Here is a 9,843-nt window from a genome sequence, read left to right as displayed (position 1 = left end):
CAATGATGAATGCTCTGTACCATGGTCGTCTAAAACAAGAGGTATTGACGTGCTTGAACTACTGTAGTGTTTATAACTTATAAACACTACACTTGAAAGCTTGAGCCTTTAAATGAAAAAGTCACTCTTCATTGCACGAATATTTGCAACAGGGACAATTTTTTGGTTAACAAAGTCAACAAATAACACTTCGACGCTGTCTGTCTTTCACATACTTGATGGGATCTCAGGGATGAATGCTCTGTACCATGGTCGTCTAAAACAAGAGTTATTGATGTGCTATAACTACTGTAGTTTTTATAAATTATAAACACTACACTTGAAAGTTGGAGGAAGTATTGTGGCCCCAGTACCAAATTGGGTACCGGGGCCACTTCACTATGCAGTCCAGATAGAGGCGTATCAGATATTAAACAACGTTGACTGTTGCTGCCAAATCATAAATTAATGAAAATGACCTGTCATCGTCAAAAACAAGAGGTATTGACACGCTCGAACTACACCCTGTATATGCTGCAGAGGATGTAGGAGCAGGCAGCTGTGCAGTGGAATTCAGACCATTTGAAGGCGGAGGTATTGTGGCCCCGATACCAAATTGTGTACCGGGACCACTGCACTATGCAGTCCAGAAAGCTACCTCGGTGAAACGTTTTGGACTAAAAATAATATTGTGAGGTGTTCAGAATAGACTGGGAATTACTGGAAATGATTGTTATTGAATGTTATTGAGGTTAATAATAGCGTAGGAGTGAAAATAAACCCAAAAACTGGATTTTAACACTTTTTATGTTTTTTTCAAAATAAATCCGAATCCAAATCCTTAAATCTGAACCAAAACCTTTCGTCGGGTGTTTTGCGAAACAAATCCGAACCCAAAACCTCAAGCAAATCCGAATCCAAAACACAAAACACGAGACACCAAAAGTGGCCGGTGCACATCCCTAATTTTAGCTACATTCTTTGTTTCCCCCCTTAAAAGACGATTAAGAAATAAAACAATAACATTGGGTACACAGCCTGTTACACTGGGGTCTGTCTACTGCTCCCGGCCTCTGGTCTTCGCTGCCTCACTATGGAGCATGGAAGGGACATATCACGGAGGCCACACAGGTTTCTGGCTGCTGCAATCTGTTCAATTAATTCTGGAAGTGAATTAATCATTTAAAACACAAACAGGGATGACAAGTCTGAAAGAAGACGCTGGATCTTGGCAGTCAGGGTAGAGATCAAGGATAATCCATCCCGCATAACCACGTCTCAAAGTCTGGAAGCCTTATACATAACCAGTCCTCACCTGGTGGGCACTAAACACTGAGGGACGCAGATTAGACAACAGACAGAAACTGCGGACACAAATATTTATTATACTCTTGCGAATAGGGATCAACTCAGGAACTGAACCAGGTTAGCATCAGTTATACCTGAAGTAAGCCACGCCCAGAGGCGGGCCCGGCTTCAGAACAGCCCCCATCTCATAATACAAGGTATATGGAACTAACTTGCAAGTATTAACCTTCCATATCTGCATGGGATGGGTCACTGTCCCACTGAACGTGGGACTATCAGGGGTCAGACTGAGACTGGAAAAGCAAGAAATCATGTGATCAAAGCAAACCTTCGTTCCAAAGTACTAAAACGGACCAATGGCTGCCTGTGTTCAGGTATTGCCATGTTACTGACATGTTACCCGCCCATTCTCGCAGGGCTATAATCATTAATGAGCAGCATTTTATTCTTTGCCTTTTATATGGAACAGTCAGTTTAGTTTTTCCATTACATATGTACCATCGAGAACATCTGAATATCATTGTAACTGAGGCATTGCCTCTTTACACATCAAGGGAACACCAGGCATATAATATACGCAGGAACGTTAAGCTCCCCTCTCATCTAGGGTGAGCTTTTTTCATCGCCAAGACTCTATGTTATCTCTAATCTATATTTTGTACAATAGAGAGAAATGGCAGTGACGCTGTACACACTCGGCCACCTGGTATGGGTCCTATTGGTTCCGCCGTGTATAGACCATCAGGAAATTGCTCTATTGTACACTAACCACCAGGGAACTGACACTGTCTTGTGCTCTAGTCACCATAGAATGGCCTTTGTAGTGTGCAAAGGGTTATGATATGGGCTTTGTATTGTATACTAACCACCAAGCAAAGGAATCTGAAGGCAAAGGAATCTGAATTGTATACTAGTCACCAAGCTATGGACTATGTGTTGAAAACTAAGCACCAGCCAATGAGATCTGCATTGTACACATGCCATAAGAGAGTGGGAAAAAAATGTATACATTAGTCACAAAAGTATTGGTCCTGTGTTGTACACTGGCCGTAAGAGAAAGGGTTCTGTGTTGTACACTAGCCACCAGGCAATGGTAGCAGTATTATATTTTAGTTACCTGGCTCAAGTTATGGACCCTGTATTATATACTAAACTCCAGGCAATGAGCTCTGTATTGTACATAAGCCACCAGATAAGGAGGAAAGTATTTTACACTAGCCACCAGATAATGGGTTCTGTATTGGATACTGTCACTGATGTCACCAGTTCCTAGTGAATTGATCAGGTGAATTTTGGTTCAACCCCAAGTGTCTACCTCTAATATGAGTAGGTGACTGGTACAAGGAAGCAGGATTGGGTGTATAAGGGGAGGGAGGCAAGTCCATTAGATGTCTCCAAAATTGGATTTAGCAGTTTAGAGACTCTGGCCAAGAGCAATGTTTTTAGAATGGCCAAAGGACGGCAGCTACAATCATCAGTATAAAACTCTGATTGCATGTGACTTACTGAGCTGTATACCTCACAATGTGACAATCTCTATACGAGTAACTACTGTGTTATAGAACTGCCGGTCACTGCAAATGATTAAGGTTTACATTTAAATTGTTGTCTTAAGACATAAGAAATGAGACACCCCTATAGAGATAAGAGAGACTGAATTTTCGATAAGCACCTCTATGCCGGAATACACTTTCCCCACTAGCCTTACCCCCTCTTCTTTCCAGCATCACTAGATCATGCCACCTTACACTGAGCGATGTCCTAGTCTCTGCGTGCTAATTGCAGCTGAGGAAATGCCTGCAGCTGATTGGCTGGCAGTAGAGCAGGGAATGACAGGGAATATAAGGTTTCTGAGATAAGCAGTGACATGTTCTCTACATCCGACACCTGGGGCAAAGGGGCAAGTGTCACTTGTACAGGTGACCAGAGGCTCCTCAAGTGTGATCAAGTGACAGACGTAGCAGAACAGGTGGAAGTGCTGAGTGTGAGTGTAAATATATGATCTGTATTAAGATGGAGAAAGATACAAGTTGGATCTATCTGTTAGCCAGAAAAGTAACCAGAATCTTATCTCATCCAGGTATTCGTGATGCAAAAATATCCAGATCCAGCCATGCACCGTACCTGGATCTTGTAGAAATTAGGAGTAGAGCACATAGATCCCTGTCCAGCTATGTCTGCATTCAGAAAACTTGAATTTGGCAGGATCTGGGCACAATTGTATAGAAAACATTATTATTTGGCTAGATCTGGCACATTATACAATAGTCATATTCAAGACCAGAAAAATTCACCATAAAAAAGTAATGATTAATAGATGAAGATGGGTCTTCATTAAGCCTCCCTAAAAAGCACATCTTTCTCGTTAAGAGGAAGCACGATTGCACAGAATGTCGTGATTTCATACTGTACCTTAATGGTTAACATGAATGGTCATTCACAATGATATTAAATTAGCCCAGGTAGCATTACAAGGGGTTACTGTAATTAGCCACAGGGGACATTCTCTCACACATAAATTACCTTTCAATGGAAAGTAGAACAAATAAATGGGTTGACATCTCTGAATCACAGAAGCTTTGTTGCCCTAAGCCCTGACTATCAGAAAACACAACACTACATCTATGACATCTTGGATACTGATACAGCAGGTTACTGCCCGATCTAACGCCAGAGGCAGCGTCCTGAGAGGCTCTCTGGGCCTAGTAACATATAATGTCTCTCTGAGGTTTCCAGTAGACTGGAGGGTGCGGGCATTCACCAGCACAAGAGGGGGCTACACTTGGTTCCCAGATATTAAATAGGAACCACCGACTGTCAGCGACAGCCCAGGGCCTGCGCAGGAGGTGGGCCTTGTACACACCGCCGGAATTACAACAAGGCACTAATGTACAACAGCACGGAGCATCACTGCACACATCTAGGTCCTGTGTCACAGTTACTAACAAACAGGCAAACACTATTTCTATAGAGAAAAACAGCTGCAAAACTCCCACTCTGTCCAGTACTTCCTGCTGTTTGTTATAATATATATTATTCCTGCTGTTTGCTATTAGTTATAATGTATATTATTCCTGCTGTTTGTTATTAGGTATAATGTATATTATTCCTGTTTGATATTAGGTATAATGTATATGAATAAGTTGATGACAAAAGTTTGAAATTATTGTAATGATGTCTTGCACGCGACTATTCTGAGCCAAGCAGACGTCCTGTAGCTTGATGATGTCACAGGGTGTTGCTCGGGGCAGACTGAGCATGCTCAGAAGAGAGCTGACTGCATGAAAAAAAGCTGAATATAGAAGTAACTGAACAACTTTAAGACACAGTAGATTCATATTTGGCGATTTTGAAAAATCATTTCAGGGACACGTGCAAATAACGTGAACCAGAAACAAAAAGAGATGGTTCACATTATCCATCGATGGCTGGTGCACCCTCTGTACCTATAGGAAATAAAGATCATCTTTCAAAGTAATAAAAGAGGAGTTACTCTTGTTCATTGGTGCGACATAACCTTCATTTATTTCTATAACACGTGCAAATAACACCTAGATGACAAAGGGGCGTGTCCAGCTCCATGTGTGGGTATATCTAGTGTGTCCAGGGGCGTGTCCAGCTCCATGTGTGGGCGTATTTAGTGTGTCCAGGGGCGTGTACAGCTCCATCTGTGGGTGTATCTAGTGCATCCAGGGGCGTGTCTAGCTCCATGTGTGGGCGTATTTAGTGTGTCCAGCTCCATGTGTGGGTGTATCTAGTGCATCCAGGGGCGTGTCCAGCTCCATGTGTGGGTGTATCTAGTGCATCCAGGGGCGTGTCCAGCTCCATGTGTGGGCGTATTTAGTGCGTCCAGCTCCATGTGTGGGTGTATCTAGTGCATCCAGGGGCGTGTACAGCTCCATCTGTGGGTGTATCTAGTGCATCCAGGGGCGTGTCTACCTCCATGTGTGGGCGTATTTAGTGTGTCCAGCTCCATGTGTGGGTGTATCTAGTGCATCCAGGGGCGTGTACAGCTCCATCTGTGGGTGTATCTAGTGCATCCAGGGGCGTGTCTACCTCCATGTGTGGGCGTATTTAGTGTGTCCAGCTCCATGTGTGGGTGTATCTAGTGCATCCAGGGGCGTGTACAGCTCCATCTGTGGGTGTATCTAGTGCATCCAGGGGCGTGTCTAGCTCCATGTGTGGGCATATTTAGTGTGTCCAGCTCCATCTGTGGGTGTATCTAGTGCATCCAGGGGCGTGTCCAGCTCCATGTGTGGGCGTATTTAGTGCGTCCAGGGGCGTGTTCAGCTCCATTTGTGGGTGTATCTAGTACACCCAGGGGCAGGTCCAGCACCACCTGTTGCGGTGGTAGTCACTTTTCCGGAGACAGTAATACCAACAATAGTTAGAGTGACTTAAAAAGCCTGATTAATATAAGGGCGACATTGAGGAAATATAGACTTACCATAATTCACATAGACAGTATGTCCGACACCGGTTATAGATTACAGCTATAAATTGCGAGTGTAGAAAAGGCGAAGAGTGGGAATCTCATCACTTACAATAGCCACAGTGAGACCCGCCATCTGTATACATTAAATAGACGGCGGATTGTGGCATTGCCACCTTAAAACCGTCGATAACCAAGCAGCGAAGCCGTGAAATAAGTGCCGCACTGCTTAATTTATAGCAAAGTTTCCCATGGACCCGATCAAGTGATAACGCAGTGAATAAAAAGAGCTGAGATAAACGTTATATGATAAATAGGCCCTAAATAATTTAACTATCAAAACCCTCTCTAGCAAACTTGTAACAAATACATTTTGGACTTCTAATAAATTATTAAATTTAAATCTATATCTATAATATAAGAATGAAAAATTACAAGCCATGTGCTGACTCACTTGAGTCATGAGGATCCTCTTTCTCCTTGCTGTCCCCTGATGTATGTACATATCGGCTAGTGCCCCTGTGCTAGTCTGGAATTGCGCACAATGTCGCCTCATTAGGCCATAGTGGAAACCAGGATCATGGTGTTGAGGGGCCACGATGGAGTCGAGGCCTAGAATAGTGTGGAGGCCTGGAGCCCACAGGTAAGTCTGCCTAGTCCGAAACTTTCATAACGGAGTATTGTTTTTGTTCTAACTGTACTACCGCCTAAGTGGTCAAACTTCATCAGTTGATGGCTGCAAGGGTGGTGTGGGCATGTCAGGACCAATCAGAAGCCTGAAAAATGGCTGCATGGAGCAGCCCCTGGGGAGGTGAAGGACCAGATCATTCATAGGTGGTAACGACAATTCTATAAAATAAGTTACTTTTAGCCCAATTTACTACTATATACTGTGCCGTCCACCGTATCCTGCCCTGCAATGTCTATAGAACTATACGTTGGTCTTTAGCAAACATTCCACTTAGCCTCATAAAGATATGGTACCAGCACCGCCGTCCCTCAAAATGTTGCAGGTTGACCAGTTCCTCTGATTAAGCCTTTATCTGATATCCACATATGAGGATCTATCGTATATGGCACAATTCTGTTACAGCTGTTTAGTAATAGTGATTTTACACCCGTGTTAAAGTCACGTTAAACGTTGTCTCCCCATTCATCAATGCCGGATGTTCCCAGTAACACCACAAGTAATGACCTGCCTCTGCAGCAGAGAGGTGCGATGGGCAAACACAGCACACGAACAGTGCGCATTACATCCACAAGAGATAGATTGCTAAAGGACAAGGAGATTCATCACTGCTGAGCTCTGGAGCATGTCAAAATGAGATGCTGATGCTGGACTCAACTGCACCATTTACAACTCTTTCAAACAATCAATGATCCATACTCTGCATTGATTTTCCTGGGCTTTTAGTGTGTAAATCTAGCAGCAGATAATAGTCTCCATTAACCCCTTAGATATCCTACAATGCTTTGTGAAGGATTAGGCAGAAAAGGCTCAAGCCACACTTGACCACAGTGGCATCGGAAATGGTCAAAATCATCATCAGTTATTTATAATATATAAACAATAATATATACAATATAAACTTTTATTGTTCCTATCACTAACATCTTGCAGTTTATTTCGATCATCGAAATCTTGTCATCGTGCAAAATCAGTCTACATATGGTCAATGACTCAGGATGGTATAAAATAGAATCATGATTTTCCTGCTCTCAGACCTGTCCTACAGCAGGACAGCCGGGAGGTACAGATGGTATGGCTTGAGGTTCGATCTACTTTTATAGAAATATAGTTTTTCACTAGTATCTGAGGCAGTGCCCTATCGTAGGACCTCAAGGCTCCTTCTGGTAACTGGTCTGCTCTTCCACATGTTCAACCAGGAGTGTAAATAGAGGGTGCCAACATACATGAGAGAGATGACGGATTAGGGCGATGTCTACAGATCACATGGTGCTTACCAAGTTCTACAGCTTCCCAAATTTTTAAAATTTAACCCAGCAAGTTTGCATGTTCTAGTGTTTACATGACATTCAGTATTTCCTTTCTGAAGACATTTGGGGAGAGAAGTGCCTAGAAGGCATCAGGTAGATAGAAATCTCCTGCTCTCCCCACCCTCGAGGTCCACTCTACGGCTGTTTACTCTGGCCTGTTACTTCTTACTCTGTAGCCGAATTACAGTTCTCAGCCATCATTAACACCTCTCATCACTTGGATTATCAACAATTGAAGTCCTTTATACTGCCAGTTGACCGGCCATTGTTCGGGCCAATGTTCGTAATCACCGCCATATCCAACACAGCTATTGGCATTTTACACCATCAATTTTTCCATATCACTTTTGTAGCTCAAATATCACAGTCTATAAGCAGCATTTCATGCTTAAGAGTCAGTAAAGTCCTCATATCTGATCCTTAGAAGATGTCTTTGTGTTTTAGAGGACCTGGTCCTTGATGTAGGAGATCTGTTCATAGTAGACTGTGGGTTCCATCATGAATTAGAAGAATGGTTCAGCACCTGTTTTCTCACTAATGAAAATAGACCCTGGTACTAGGTAAGTGAGTCAGCAGATCTAGAACTGTTCCCGAGTTGTGTAATGATTGAAGCTCAGTTAGAGGACCGGCCACACACCAACTGAACAAAGAAATGGAAAACCGTACGGTAGCCTATAGTTGCCACACCATGTTCTTGAATAGCACAAGAGGTTTATTGGGGTAAATTCATCAAGGTTAAAAAAAAATGGGTGGGCTACATAAGAAAGGAGGGAATGGAAGCATGAAAGGAAGAAATCAGTAACAGAAAATAGGACTACAAAAGTGTATATGGTGAGGGGTGAGATTGACAAATGATCCTTTCCGGTAAAGAGAATAAACATAGCATGTAGATACCGGTTTTACTTGTGACATAATGGTTATCTGCCAGTGGCCGGCGCTCCCTGCCCTTGGAATAGGGGGCATAACATCCCTTTTCATTTCTCTCTTAATGGGCACCATCATGTTGCTGTTGTTCTCTATGAAGGACTTTTATATTCACAGCGAGGGGGTTATGGCGTGCTTTTTGCCAGTTAGAGTCCAACATGGATTTACTGTGCCATGCAGATGAAAATGGGCAAAGTGATCTTTACTTGCCACCCTCAGAGAAGGTTGCTAAGTCACTGGGGGTTATTCATACAGTAGAAAACGGTGAGAAGCAAAAATCCCGAGAATGCGTATTTATTTCTACAGAAAGGATAACGCGGCCGTAGGGTGTGCTCACGATGGGAGCACCACATGATGGCGGGTATCAGGGCTTGAAAGAGAATGCAGGATAGCTTCAGTGATGGGCCTGTATCTAAACCTTGGTGGCGGCTCTAATCGGTCCTGAGCCACTTCATTCCATGGGATGCCTTTAAAGGAAAAACATATTAATAAAAAATGTTTTGACGCTTGAAGATTGCCCCGATTGAACCGAACGCTGTTATTTAAGAGGCTCCAAAGAACAGTTAGGTTGGCTCTGCCTGTGTTGGTCTAAGTGATATCTGGCAGTGCGTAGAGTTGATGTTCTCACCTTTGCAGGTCGTGCATTTGGACATCAAATAACAAACTGTGGGCGTGGTCCAAAGTATACCCCCGTCAGACACGTACACAATGTTTTATGCATCACATCACTTTTTTCTGCTTCACAAGTGACCCCTCTTGTCTCTCTGTACGTTGCCTGCAATGTTGTGCGACGGGGTCAGTTGTTCACAAGAGGATGTGTAACATTCGGAGTCATTCATGCAAAATGGTCAGCGGACCTCTGCTTGCTGACTGCCAGAGGGGGAATAAATACCTGGGATCCCGGCTGCATTTCATGTGACGCAATTAGCATGTCCCTGCTTTCTCTGTAATTAACGCTCTAATCCCACTCTATAACCAATTACCTCCAACATCTCTGTACACACAAAGTCTGCAGGTTGTGTGCCCGTCCGTAAGTGTTGTTCTGTCTGGCAGGATATGCTGTAATAATTCCACTTCTGAATGGTTACCTGGCTGCTAAAACATAAGTGTAATTTCTTACCTTAGGCCGGCAGGTTACTTTGTAGCCAGGGGGTTTTTATTCTTTAAAAATATATATATATATATATATTCAGACAGAAAGG

Source organism: Mixophyes fleayi, chromosome 5, assembly GCF_038048845.1.
Source record: "Mixophyes fleayi isolate aMixFle1 chromosome 5, aMixFle1.hap1, whole genome shotgun sequence".
Classification (NCBI taxonomy): Eukaryota; Metazoa; Chordata; class Amphibia; order Anura; family Limnodynastidae; genus Mixophyes; species Mixophyes fleayi.
The sequence above is the reverse complement of the archived record's forward strand: the minus strand, read 5'-3'. Positions refer to the sequence as shown.